A 15,754-nucleotide genomic window follows, 5' to 3' on the forward strand; every position below is an offset into this window, starting at 1 on the left:
GTACTCATGAATGTCACAACAACCATTACAATGCCTAATCTCCTAAGACAATATACAACCTAATTCATGACAGTCTGAATTCACTACTTACTTCCAAAAGTAAGACCGATTGTTGAATTTTGAATAATCAAATCATTCAGGAAGTAAAGCATGCAAAAAGAAACGCAAGAATTTATAATTGAAAAAGGTAGTAACCATACTCATAAATACTCTCTATTATCCAATCACTAAAATCAATTACATTTATTTTGTTACAAGTTTCAAACTAATCAACTAACTATTAAAACTAATATCATCTCTCAAACCAATGCTCTTAGCATGCTGATTATGCTCATCCAACTTAGAGCCTTCGTGAAAGAATATGCAAGATTGTCTTCTAATGATACTCTCTTCACTATAAGATGACCTTCTTCAACTCTATGTCTGATGTAATGGTACTTTCTGTCGATATGCTTGGATCTACTATGATCCTTGGGTTCTTTCGTCAAGGCAAACACACCTTCATTATCAAATTAAAGTTCTAATGGCTTATGAATGGTTGGGACTACTCCGAGATCTCCGATAAAGTTCTTCAACCAAGCCGTCTCCTTTTATGCTTCACTCGTTGCGATGTACTCTGATTCACAAGTAGAATTAGACACCATATCTTGGTTGGAAATTTTCCAATTTACTTCTTCTCCATTTAAAACAAACACCAACCCCGATTGAGAACAAAAGTTATCTTGGTCTGTCTGGAAGTTGGCGTCACTATACCCAGTCAATCTCAACGTATCATTGCCACCAAGGACTAGAACCATGTCGTTTGTCCTTCGTGGATACTTGAGAATGTTCTTCACTATTGTCTAATGAGCTTTTCTAGGATTTCCCTAAAATCGACTAACCATGCTTAAAGCTAAAGACACATTAGGGCGAGTACAAGTCGTAGCGTACATGATCGATCCTATAGCCAAAGCATATGGGACTCGAATCATTTCTGCTATCTCTTCATCTGTATTAGGGCTTTGAGTCTTACTCAACTTGGCATTGCTTTGAATAGGTAGCTCTCCTTTCTTGTAATTTTCCATACTAAAATGTTTTAGTACATTTTCCAAGCATGTACTCTGACTAAGACCAATTAGTCTTTTCTTTATATCCCTTTAAATTATTATCACAATAAAATAGAAAACTTCCCCTATATCCTTGATGGCGAAACACTTCCCGGGCCAAGATTTTACTTCTTGCAAGGTCGGAATGTCATTTCGCATAAGGAGTCTGTTATCAACATATAATACTAGGAAAGTTACAACACTCCCAGTAGCCTTGACATACACACAAAAATCATCCTCACTCCTAGAGAAACCAAATCCTTTAACTTTCTCATGGAAGCAAAGATTCCGGTTGTGAGACGCTTGTTTTAACCCATAAATGGATTTCTCAAGCTTGCACTCTCTATTAGGAAATTTTGAATCTACAAAACCCTCTGACTAACTCATATAAACATCCTCGACCAACTTTTCATTAAGGAAAGTGGTTTTGACATCCATCTAGCATATTTCATAATCATGAAAGGTAGTTATGGAGAGCATTATCCTGATAGACGTTATCATAGACAACGCTGAGAATGTCTCATCATAGTCAATCTCTAGGGTTTGAGTAAAGCCCTTCACAACCAGTCGTGCCTTGAAAGCATATACCTTTCCATCCATGTCGATCTTCTTCTTGAGATCCATTTGCACCCAACTGTCTTTCGACCTGGTATATGATTAACTAAATTCTAAACTTGGTTATCATACATGGACTTGATCTCGTTGTTCATTGCCTCTTTCTACTTGGTAGACTCAAGGTATGCCATTGATTCCTTGTAGTTAGCTAGATCATCCAAATTTACCAGTGTGTGATCATTGACAAATGTGTCACCCTCTGTAGTTATATGGAAACTAGAGCACTCAGGTGGCATGCTAACTCTACTAAATCATCGAAGAGGTAATGATTTGTCAATGGGTTCAACAGGAGTCTCAAGTTATGGTTGAGTGCTAGTATCTTCTAAGGTTCCTTCACGGGTTGACTCTTGAACCTCTTTAAGGTTAATGGTACTCCTAATGTCCTCTTTGCATATGAGTTGTCTCTTTCGAAAGACTCCTATCCGTGCTACAAAGACCACGTTCTCAATAGGTCTGTAGAATAAATATCCAAAAGACTTTTTTGGGTAACCAATGAAAATACATCTCTTAGTTCTAGGTTCTAGCCTGTCATGAGTATCTCGTCTAACAAAAGCTTTACAACCCCAGAACTAGATATATGCTAACGAGGGAGCTCTCCATGTCCAAACCTCGTGAGGTGTTTTGGAAACCTTCTTGATAGGGATAAGATTGAGGATATGAGTAGTTGTCTCTAATGCATACCCACATAAATAAAGGGGAAGAAAATATTGAATCATCATGGAATGAACTATGTCTAACAAAGTCTGATTACGCCTCTCAACCACACCATTAAGTTATGCTGTCCTACGAGGAGTCAGTTGTGAAACTATTCCACATTCCTTGAGATAGTCGTGGAATTCGATACTCAGATACTCTCTGTCTCTATTTAATCAAAACATATTTATCTTCCTTCCTAATTGATTCTTGACTTCATGATTAAACTTTCTGAAGTTTTCAAAGGTTTCTTATTTATGTTTGATTAGGTAGATATAACCATATCTGCTATAATCATCTATAAATGTCACCTAAAATCGATTAGCATCCATTGTGGTAGATCTAAAGGGCCTACACACATTTTTGTGTATGAGTTCCAACAAACCTTCACCTCTTTCACAAGATCTAGTGAAAGGTGATTATGGCACCTTGCCCAAAAGACAAGATTCACATTCATCATCTAGCCTTAAGTCAAATGATCCAACACTCCATCCTTTTGGAGTTAGGCGACATGTTTCTTGTTAATGTATCCAAGATAACAATGCCACAAGGATGCCTTGTCTAAACCATTAGACAAATCAATATGGAATACACAATTTCCTATGATACAAACACAAATCACAGTTTCATACCCATCATTAGAAGGTAAAGCTTCAAACATAAAAACATCATTGTTATAATCCAAAATCGATCCATTCATGTCATTAAATGAATATCAAAAACATTTTCAAAATAGTGCATGAAAAGAAATAATCTTTCGCATCATTTCTGAAGAATAGCAATAATCACTAAATTTAATCTAACATCACCACCAAGCACAACACTATAAATTCCAATCTTGGTAATAGGAGAAGATCACTTATTGCCCATGATCAGATTCATACTTCCATGCTCCACCTCCTCACTTACTCTTAGCCCCTGCAAATTAGAACAAATGTGAAAACCACATCCTATATCAAGGGCCCAAGAATGAGTAGGGTGTAAGTTATTAGTTTGAATAGTGTATATATATGTCGGCGATGACTTCACCTTGCCATTCTTTATGTCCTTCAAGTAATTAGGGTAGCTTCATTTCTAATGGCCCTTTTCGTTGCAATATAAGCAAGTGGCTTTTTGGGATCACTAACAGAAGGAATATCCGAATTGGGCCTTGCTTTTGGTTCATTGCTAGACGAACCAACATGGACCTTGCCCTTCCAGTTTGCCTTAGGAGCAACTTTCCTCTTCTTTCCTTTATTTTTCCGAATGGAAAGGACAGGAGCACTAGTAGGGTTAGGGATTTGATTCTTCTTCATACCCGACTCATTTGTCTACAATAGGTTGTGGAGTAGGGACAATGTGGTTTCATTACTATTCAAATGATAAGCCAAAATGAACTGATCAAACAAGGTGGTAAGAGTTTGAGGACCATGTCAATGGTCAACTCCTCATCGAAATTCACATTTAGCCTTTCAAGGCACTCCACATATCTCCGAATCCTTTGCACGTGATTGCATATTGACTCTCCTTCCTTCAACTTGCAATCCATTAATGCTTTGAAGACCTCATACTTTTCTTAACGAGCTCTCTTGTGAAACTTTTCCACAAGATCCGGTTTCATCTCATATGCCCAGTAGTCCACATAGAACCTCTGCAACTCAAGAACCATGGTAGCAACCATGATACAAGCAACCTTAGTCGCGTCGTCATAATGTTTCTTGTATAAGGCTATTTCTTCATGAGTAGCAGTGGCTTCATTGATCTCAACAAGTTGTTTTTCAAGGACATACTCTTTGCTCTTATATTGAATATCCATATTGATGTTTTGCATCCAATCATTGTAGTTGGTGCCATCCAATGTCACCTTGGACACGATCGAGAGTAGTGAGAAGTTGTGGATAGAGTTTTGAGAAGCAGAAGCATCACCAAGAGTAGATATCTATACAGAAAAGGTAGTTTTAGTTAGTTGACAATAATCCATAATATTTTAACCTATAATTAATATTTAAGGCTAAGATCCAATATAAAAATTCATAACTAAGAAAAGGGATGCCATAATATTATTGCAAATTTATGAAGGTAGGTAAGACAATTCACCAATTTCAAACTATGAAATTCCTAAATCTTTTGAGATACATTGAATCTTATCAATTGCATGTTTAATCTCAGATTATGCTATTCTATTTGTGACTGGGATGCCAAGGAACACAAACAATATGTGACTAACCATGCAAACATGTTTGGTACCCTCGATGTCATTTATCATCTCCAATTAATGTACCAGTTAACCACACACGTTCCATTAACAATGATAATTTTTGAGTTTCTCGTAATTTCTATTTAAATTCCCAATTAGTGTGTTGGTTAACCACACATGCTCCACTAACGCCATATTAAAGTCTGATGTACGTTTTCATGGATTAGCATACTTTTCACATTTTCCTAAAGTAACTAGAATGAGATTTTTAAAATAAATTTTGTTACTTTATATCATTATATTTTTAATGAGATTATGTCCTATCAAATTCGTTCAATTAACGCCCCTCCACCATACAAGGATCGGTGGGTGAGAGTGAACACTCAATGGCAGTCATTTTATATGCCGCTTCCTTATACCCCCCCCCCCCTATAGTATGACTTTGTGAATGAGAACTAGTACTGATTTAATTACTTGTCTTATACATATAATATATTAAACTTTTAATTATATATATGTAACGACCCAATTTTACAAAGAAAATTTTTCACTTTTGAGTTAATCAAAACAATCTCATAAACCATAGATTCCCAAACATATGTTTTCAAATTAATATTCATTACATCTTTGTTTTCCTTTTTAAAACATTAGAGGGTCCCAAATACATTAAAAGAGAGATAGAGTGCGTGCCACATCATCATGTCGGACCCTTTCCCTTGGGCTCAGAAGTACCTGAAACAAATCATCAACCTGTAAGCAAAATGCAAAGTGAGTTTCCCAGAGCAGACCACACACAAACACATACACATATCCTGATAGCTAATTAAAGCTACAAACATTCCACATAAACCATGCAATACAATCAACAAGAATGCCATGGGCTACTCCACATTGTCTTTACCTAGGACTGCCATGGGCTACCCCACGTGGCCTTACATCCAATGTCATGTGCTACCCCACATGGTCTTTACCTAGGAATGCCATTGGCTACCCCACATGGTCTTATATCCAGTGCCACGGGCTCCCCCCGAGGTCTTCCATACCAGCATAATATCACATAACATAACAATTTATAAATGAATAACACACATACAACACGTATACATAATGGGTCGGCCTTGGTGCCGTAGACCCATAGGTATGGTGAGAAGACTCACCTCTGTCCGATGAATACAAATACTTCCCTCCTAGTAATTCGCAGCCTCCCGAGCTGAATAACAACAATCATAATACAATCAATAATAGGGCCTTAATTACCCAAATAGAGGCCCAATCTTCAAAGTCTACCCCCAAGGCCCAATTACCCTTTTCTTACAAATGGGCCCTAAAGTCCAAGTCCAATATCCTTAATGAGCCCCTTGGCCCAATAAGGCCCAATCAAAAAGTCCATGGCCCAAACAGGTAAAAAGGCCTATAACTCACAGAATCCGGTCAAGCCCGACAACCAAATGAGGCATGAAGGCCCAAAGGCCCAAAACAACTTAGGGCCCAACTAAGCTGCGTACGCCTAGCGTACCACCCTGGTACGCACAGCGTACTGAAGGTTTGGGCACTACACGTCGAGTACAGCTGGTTAAGCCCAGCATACAAACAACTTAAGAACTTTTTCCATTAAGTGCTTAATACTCGAATCTATCACGACCAAAAGTTAGATCTAAGTCTGAAAAGATGTCCTAAGGCATAAAGTTGGTAACTTTATGCCCTTGCATGTCTTATACACTCCCTACCACTCCATTAAGACCTTTCCAAGGTCTTTTACCCATGCATGAGGTCATATCTTTCATCAAGCTTCGACTTTTATGCTCCTAAATGACTAGGGGACCTCAGATCTGACTTTCATATTAAAAGGGAAGGCTTAACTCAATAAAAGAGATCCAAAGTTCATAAAAGGGACAAACCACCAAAACCCTAGCTAGATTTGACGATTAGAAAGGAAAGATGCAAGCTTTTTACCTCCAGAAGCTTTGCAAGATGCTTTTAATGCAGGATCTTGAAGCACCCACTTGATCCAAGCTTGCGTGACCACCCCTTCTTCTTGAAATACACACAAAAAGGCCACAAATGCACACTTTAAGGCTTAAGAATGATCTCACAAGGTTTCCAAGAGCATATGGACGGTCTAAGGCTATGGAGGCTCTCTAGGGTTTAGTCCAAGGAACATAAGGTTGCTTAAATAGGCCTTAAGTCTGGATAATTAGATTTTTGCAATCCTAGAATGTACACCCCACGTAAATCAAGGTACGCCCACAGTACCTTGATTCCTCCGCGACCACCTCCATGCAGTACGCTAAGTGTACACTTAAGTACGCCCAGCGTTATTAAGGGACCTTTTAAGAAAATAACATAATCCTTAGGGTTTAAGACTTACCAAAATTTTTGATGTTACAACTCTCCCCCACTTTGATTAGACTTTTCCCTTGAAGTCCGTGGCTGAAAACAGATTGGGGTAATGATCCCGCATATCCTCCTCTGGCTCCCATGTCCATTCAGAGCCCCTTCGGTGCTGCCATTACACCTTTACCAGCTTCACTTCCTTGTTCTGAAGTCCTTTCGTCTTCCTATCAAGAATGGCAATCGGCTTCTCAACATAATTCTGACCCCCATCCACCTGAATATCACCCAAGGATATAACTGCGAACTCGTCAGCAACACACTTCTAGAGCTGAGACACGTGGAAGGTGTTGTGGATCTGACTAAGAACCTCTAGAAGCTCTAAACAATAGGCTACCTTGCCCACTCGGGCTATGATCCTGAACGGGCCTATAAATCAATGCCCTAGCTTGCTTTTCTTACAGAACCTGATAATCCCCTTCCAAGGTGACACTTTCAGTAACAGAAAATCCCCCAACTGAAACTCAAGATCCGATCGTCATCGATCAGCTTAACTCTTCTGGCGGCTCTGTGTGACCCGCAACCGGTCGCGCACCTGCTGGATCAATCCGGTGGTCTTGAGTACCACCTCTGTGCTCCCCACCACCCAATGTCCAACCTTGTCCTAGCATACCGGGGTCCAACACCTCTGACCATATAACATCTCGAATGGGGCTCGTTTGATACTAGCATGATAATTGTTGTTGTACGAGAACTCTGCTAGTGGAAGGTACGTATCCCAACTTCCTCCAAAATCCAGCACGCATGCTCGCAGCATGTCCTCCAATGTCTGGATCGTCCTATCACTCTGACCGTCAGTCTGAGGGTGATATGTTGTATTGAATTGTATTTTTGTACCCAGTTCCTCGTGGAACTTTTTCCAAAACCTGGATGTAAACTGAACATCCCTATCCGAAACCACTGACATCGGCACCCCGTGCCTTGCCACCACTTCTCGAACATAGATGTCTGCCAACTTTTTTGGGGATATACTCTCGAAGATCGGAATAAAGTGGGCACTATTCGTCAGTCTGTCCACAATAACCCATATGACATCCATTCCCCTTGCCGTCCTTGGTAGCTTTGTAATGAAGTCCATAGTGATCTCTTCCCACTTCTACATGGGAATGGATAACGGCTGAACCTTACCATGAGGCCGTTGGTTCTCGGCTTTGACCTTCCTGCAGGTCAAACACCGCTCCACAAACCAAGCGATCTCCCGCTTCATGCAGGGCCACCAATAACTCAGTCTCAAGTCCCTATACATTTTTGTTGCACCTGGATGTATAGAAAACTTGGACTTATGTGCCTCCTCTAAGAGTCTCTGCCTCACTCCCCATGCCAATGGTACCCACACTCGGCCACACTGAGTCAAAAGGCAGCGGCTATCCTTGACAAACAAAGGATAGTGACCCTGAATTTTCTTTGTCTTCCAATTCTCCTTCTTCACCCCCTCAACCTGAGCCCCCTTGATCATTTCCAACAAAGGCAAAACCACTGTAATCCTCATACAGATGCCCCTAATCAGGGACCCTGACTCAAAGCATCGGCCACCACGTTGGCCTTCCCTGGATGTTATAGTATCTCGCAGTCATAATCCTTCAGTACATCCAACCATCTCCTCTGCCACATGTTGAGGTTCTTCTGATCCATCAAATACTTTAGACTCTTGTGGTCGGTATAAATAATGAACCAAACTCCATACAAATAGTGCCTCCAAATCATGAGGGCGAACACCACTGCCCCTAGCTCCAAGTCATACATGGGGTAATTTTCCTCGTGAGGCTTCAACTGCCTCGAGGCGTAAGCAATCACATGACCCATCTGCATCAAAACTGCACCCAACCCTGATATCAATGCCTCACAGTATACCACTAAATCATCCAACCCCTCAGGCAGTACCAGGACTAGAGCCTCGCATAACCTCCGCCTCAGGGTCTCAAAAGCCCTCTGTTGGTCCTCACCCCACCGGAAATTCACATTCTTCTTGGTCAAACGGGTCAATGGCACAGCAATCTTGGAGAAATCTTGGATAAATCTATGATAATAACCCGCTAAAACCAAGAAGCTACGAATCTCCGAGGCATTCCTCGGTACCTCCCATCACATCACAGCCTCCACCTTGGCTGGGTCAACCGAAATACCATCTTGATTAATGACATGCCCCAAAAACTGCACCTCCCGCAGCTAGAAATCACAAATGGAGAGCTTCGCATAAAGCTTCTACGCCCTCAAGGTTTCCAGAACTTCTCTCAAGTGTTGCTCGTGCTGCACTCTGGTTTTGGAGTAAACCAGGATATCATCAATAAAAATGACCATTGACTGATCCAACATCGGTCTGCACACCCGATTCATGAGATCCATGAATGTTGTCAGGGCATTGGTGAGCCCAAATGGCATCACCACAAACTCATAATGCCCATAGTGAGTCCTGAAAGCTGTCTTCGGTATATCCTCATCCCTAATCCTTATCTGATGATACCTGGACCGAAGATCAATCTTAGAGAACCAAGACGCACGAAGAAGTTGATCAAATAAATTGTCGATCCTTGGCAAAGGAAAACGGTTCATCACCATTAGCTTGTTCAGTTCCCTGTAATCAATGCACATCCTATGCGATCTGTCCTTCTTTTTCACGAAAAGGATCGGTGCTCCCCATGGGGAACTGCTTGGATATATGAACCCTCAGTACTCCTGCATCTCAAGTGGTGCCAACTGATACGGTGCCTTGGCTATCAGAGCAGCACCCAGCACCAAATCGATGCAAAACTCCACCTGCCTCTCTGGAAGCACCCCAGGTAATTCTTCGGGAAAAACATCCCGAAATTCCTCCACTATCGGCACTCTGCCAATATCCCCCACCGCCTCTAACTACGTATCTGAAACATAAGCCAAAAATCTCGTGTAGCCCTGCTACAAAAACCTCCTGGCCCTCGCGGCTGAACAGAGAGTCGGGCCCTGCGAGGCCCACTCGCTCTGAATGACCAACTCTCCCCCCTTTGGGGTTCGAACCCGGACCAACTATCGCTCACAATCGATCATGGCCCAATTGGCCCCCAACCTCTCCATCCCAATGATTACCTTCAATCCTCGCAACGGTATGGGAACTAAATCGACGGGAAACCTCTCGCCAGGCACATTCAGGACGCAGTCCTGATATACCCTCGCAACAGTCACAGTGTGATCATCTGCAATCGCCACCTTAAGAGGGGTATCCAGAGTCCCCGGCACGCCTCGGAACTTCTTGTTAAGTGCAAGAGACACAAACGATCGGGTAGTACCCAAATCAAACAGAACATGAGCTGACATACCATTGACCAAAAAGGTCCCTATACAAAACATAATACACACATATAAGCAATTATCAATACAAGATAGGGAATAATAAACATATACCAGCCACGACGCCTGGTGCTGCCCGAGCCTCCTCGGTAGTCAGCTGAAAAGCATGGCTTTTCACCACTGGAGCCTCCGCCTTGACTGGGCGGCCGCCAGTAATCCTCATAGTGGTGGGCACGAGTTTCGCCACTGATCCTCCTCCTCATCCCTGCAACCACGGACAATCAGCCTTTTTATGGCTTGTTTTGTTGCAGTGAAAACATATCAAGCCCTTCTTGGGCCAATCCTTACTCATGTGCCCCTGCTGGCCACAAGAGTAACATCCTGATATCCCGACTGTCCGACAAACCCCACTATGAAACCTCCCACACTTGGCACACCGGCCCCAGCCCTGCTGGCTCCTACCCGAAGAATCAGAGGTCTTAGGCTTTTTAGCCTGAGCCCCTGCAGCCTGTACCTGCTCAGTCTTCCGCTTCATTCAGGACTCCAAGTCCGTCTCCCTCTCTTGAGCCTTCTCCATCATCTAGTTCAAGGTTTTGCACCCTGTAAAGCTCACAAACTCCAGAATATCATCCCTCAACATAGCATGATATTGGGTCCACCTCATCTCCTCATCTGCAACATACTGAGGAATCAACAAAGCTCGTTCACGAAACTTGGCGGTGATCTCCGCCACCATCTCAGTGGTCTGTTGAACCCTGTGAAACTCCCTCACCAACCATTGCACCTCAATAGGTGGTTCAAACTCTGTATTGAAACATCAAACAAACTCAACCCACGAAATCTCAGCCACACCGGCTGCTCCCACCTGGCTAGTAACCTCACCTCACCAATCTCTGGCCCTCTCCCCCAGCATGCAGGAAGCAAATTCAACCTTTTCCTGCTCTGGGAAAGAACTTGTGCGCTGGGCATTCTTAATGTCCGCTATCCAACGTCTGTTCACAATGGGGTCCCTAGCCCCAGAGAACTCTGGAGCTCCACATGCCTTGAACTCCCTAAACGAGGGAGTTCGGGCTCTCCACTGACCCATAGAAACATCTTCCCTGAATGCCCTAAGTCTCTCCTCCATGATCTCCATCATACCTACCTTGACCATCCCTAAGATGATTGGGGTAGTGTCAAGGATTCCCTTCGTAACCTCGTCTGCAATCAACTCACGCAACCTCTCATCAATACCATCAGTAGGGCCGCCTGACCGAGTCCCAAATCTAGATCCCAATCCTGATCCCCCTGCTCCCAATCGTGTCACCACCATGCTGAACTGAAATATCATAAATTAAAATGATCAGGATTTCCATATAAGTGATCTTCCCACTCTGGTCCTCCTCGAGGACATCAAGTCTAGCAATGCTTCGGGTACAGGTCATGTGCTTCCACTAGTACGGGCCCAATACTACCTTCCACAGCTACCTGTACCTTTCCCCACTACTCTACCAGATAACTTCAATTCGTCCCACAACCCAACCATACCCCACAATACCTGGTACATCAACCTTAGGCTGACCTAAGATTTTCTCTATTCACATCAACCAAACCAATCATTGCAGGCTGCTCTACGTATGCAAACTATACACAGAACGGATCAAATAGACTTTCGAATAATAGATTCTACCTTAAGACTACATCCAACGAGAAAAATATCATAAGGCCAAATCAATCATTTTGAGGCTATAAGCTCCTAACCGTATACAATTTTTAGAACATACACTTAGCAATTTCAATGTAATCAACGAAGCTCAATATCAGTATAACATGGTTATTCAGATTGGGAAACTACTTACTTGGCTCGGCTGATCACGTACGTCGCACTCTCATCATTTGGGTTTCTTTTAAATTCCTTTTTTGTTACTTTTGAAAACATTTTATCACCTCCTTAGTTTGAGTCCTATCACACCAGAGGATGTGCCCGGATCCCTCAAACCAAGGCTCTGATACCATAAATTTTGTTACATTATATCATTATATTTTTAATGAGATTATGTCCTATCAAATCTGTTCAGCTAACGCCCCTTCACCATACAAGGGATCGGTGGGTGAGAGTGAACACTAAATGACGGTCATTTTATATGTCGCTTCCTTATACCCCCCCCCCCCCCTCTTTAGTATGACTTCGTGAATGAGACCTAGTATTAATTTGATTGACTTGTCTAATACATATAATATATTAAAATTTTAATTATATATATGTAACGACCCAATTTTACATTCAAAACAATCTCATAAACCACAGATTCCCAAACATATGTTTTCAATTTAATATTCATTACATCTTTGTTTTCCTTTTTAAAACATCAGACGGACCCAAATACATTAAAAGAGAGATTGAGTATGTGCCACGTTATCACACCGGGCCTTTGCCCTTGGGCCCAAAAGTACCTGATACAAATCAACAACTTGTAAGTGAAATGCTTAGTGAGTTTCCCAAAGCATACCACACACAAACACATACACATATCCTGATAGCTAATTAAAGCTACAAACATGCCACATAAACCATGCAATACAATCAATAAGAATGCCATGGGCTACCCCACATGGTCTTTACCTAGGATTGCCATGGGGTACCCCAAATGGCCTTCCATCCAATGCCATGGGCTACCCCACATGGTCTTTACCTATGAATTCCATGGGCTACCCCACATGGTCTTATATCCAGTGCCACGGGCTCCCCCCGGGGTCTTCCATACCAGCATAATATCACATAATATAACAATTCCTAAATGAATAACACCCATACAACACATATACATAATGGTCCAACCTTGGTGCCATATATCCATAGGTATGGTGAGAAGACTCACCTCCATCCGATGAATACGAATATTGCCCTCCTAGTAATTCGCAGCCTCTCGAGCTGAATAACAACAATCATAATACAATCAATAATAGGACCTTAATCACCCAAATAGAGGCCCAATCTTCAAAGTCTACCCCTAAGGCCTAATTACCCTTTTCTTACAAATGGGCCCCAAAGTCCAAGTCCAATATCCTTAATGGGCCCCTTGGCCCAATAAGGCCTAATCAATAAGTGCATCGCCCAAACAGGTAAAAAGGCCTATAACTCATAGAATCTAGTCAAGCCCAACAACCAAATGAGGCCCAAAGGCCCAAAATAGCTTAGGGCCCAACTGAGCTGTGTATGCCCAGCGTACCACCCTGGTACGTGCAGCGTACTGAAGGTTTGGGCACTACACGTCACGTACAGCTGGTTATGCCCAACGTACAAACAACATAAGCACTTTTCCATTAAGTGCTTAATACTCGAATCTATCACGACCAAAAGTTAGATCTAAGTTTGAAAAGTTGTCCTAAGGAATAAAGTTGGCAACTTTATGCCCTTGCATGTCTCATACACACCCAACCACTCCATTAAGACCTTTCCAAGGTCTTTTACCCATGCATGAGGTCAAATCTCTCATCAAGCTTCCATTTTTATGCTCCTAAATGACTAGGGGACCTCAGATCTGAGTTTCATATCAAAAGGGAAGGCTTAACTCAACAAAAGAGATCCAAAGGTCATAAAAGGGACAAACCACCAAAACCCTAGCTAGATCTAAGAGTAAATTACACGATTGATCCCTATGGTTTAGGGTAATTTGCACATTTGGTCCCTAACTTATTTTTTTAACTCAGAAGGTCCCTACTGTTTGTTTTTGTTACGTGTTTGGTCCCCAATGTTTGTTTTTGTTATGCGTTTGGTCCCTGTCTTAACTAAAAAGAGTATTATTTAAATAGGGAAAAATGATGGGATATGTAAGGTAAGGTGAGGGGATGGGATTGGGGTTGTGTTTATTTAAAATAACTTAAAAAAGTCAATGGCAAAATAGTGTTTTTAGGTAAGACAAGGACCAAACATGTAACAAAAACAAACTGTAGGGACCTTCCGAGTTAAAAAAAACAAGTTAGGGACCAAACGTGTAAATTACCCTAAACCATAGGGACCATTCGTGTAATTTGCTCTAGATCTAAAGATTAGAAAGGAAAGATGCAAGCTTTTTACCTCCAGAAGCTTTGCAAGATTCTTTTAATGTAGGATCTTGAAGCACCACCTTGATCTAAGCTTGCTTGACCACCCCTTCTTCTTGAAATACACACAAAAGGCCACAAATGCACACTTTAAGGCTTAAGAATGATCTCACAAGGTTTCCAGGAGCATATGGACGTTCTAAGGCTGTGGAGGCTCTCTAGGGTTTAGTCCAAGGAACATAAGGTTGCTTAAATAGGCCTCAAGTCCGGATAAGTAGCGTTTTGCAATCCTGATGCGTACGCCCCGCGTGACTCAAGGTACGCCCAGCGTACCTTGATTCCTCCGCGACCACCTCCATGTAGTACGCTAAGCGTACACTTAAGTATGCCCAGCGTACTTAAGGGACCATTTAAGCAAATAATATAATCCTTAGGTTTAAGACTTACCAAAATTTTGGATGTTACAATATATAGTATAAGATGTATTTTAAAACTTTTCAAAATAGCAGGTTTAATTTTTAAAGTTTTTGAAATTAATAAAAATTAATTTAATTTAAACATAACCTAATTATGATTTAATCTTTATCTCTTAATTAACTATTAACTAAATTAATTTATATCATATAATGATTAAATAAATATTTACTATTAAACTATTAATTAAATAATTTTAAATTTAATCATAATCCATATCGTACTAGACTTTCGAAAATTAAGGGTATAGGAATTATCCAATTTTAATTATTCTTTTTTAACCAATTAAAACAATAATTATAAAATAAGGAAACCCTAACAACCCTACCAAAATTGTGAAACTTAGCGAGCAAGGCTGTGGTTTCAAGAACCCTAGCCCATGTCGGAAATCCATACCTTTATGGTTTAATTTTTATAAACCCTAATTTGATCTATTCTACTATTATGCATATTCAATTGAAAACAGTAGGGTCTGATACCACTGATATGGTTTATAGGTTACAAAAAATCACGTGGCGGAAAATAACTTAACCCTTAACTTCACATACAACCTAAGTGGATCTATGTTTTCACCATTGAATGTTATAATTGTAACATCCCATTTAAAATATAACAATTAAATAATAAATATGGAACCCGAGAAGCAATTTGTATTATTATTATATGTTATTACAGCCCAAAATCAAATAACAATTAGTTGGGAGTTGGTTTCGGGAAGCCAAATGAAAAAATTTGAATCTCTAGGGGTTAAAAGTTATAATTGAGAGTTTTGGGGGTTAAAAATGTAATTTTCGGATTAGTTTGTAAAGTATTTTGAAGGTTGAAGGGATGTGTAGTAAATTATGGGCTTACTATGAAGGGATTTTCGAAGACAGAGACTGTTTGGTAACTATTGGATTATAGTTGAGAAGATTTTATGGGGTCAGGGGTTAAAGTGTAAGTTCCGGACCTGATTTGAAAAAAATTGCAGAGGGCAGGGTTGAAAAGGTAAATTATGGGCTATGATTGAAAAGAATATTATAGGGAGGGACTATAG

This window comes from Lactuca serriola, chromosome 4 (assembly GCF_051521515.1).
Source record: "Lactuca serriola cultivar US96UC23 chromosome 4, Lser_US96UC23_V15, whole genome shotgun sequence".
Classification (NCBI taxonomy): Eukaryota; Viridiplantae; Streptophyta; class Magnoliopsida; order Asterales; family Asteraceae; genus Lactuca; species Lactuca serriola.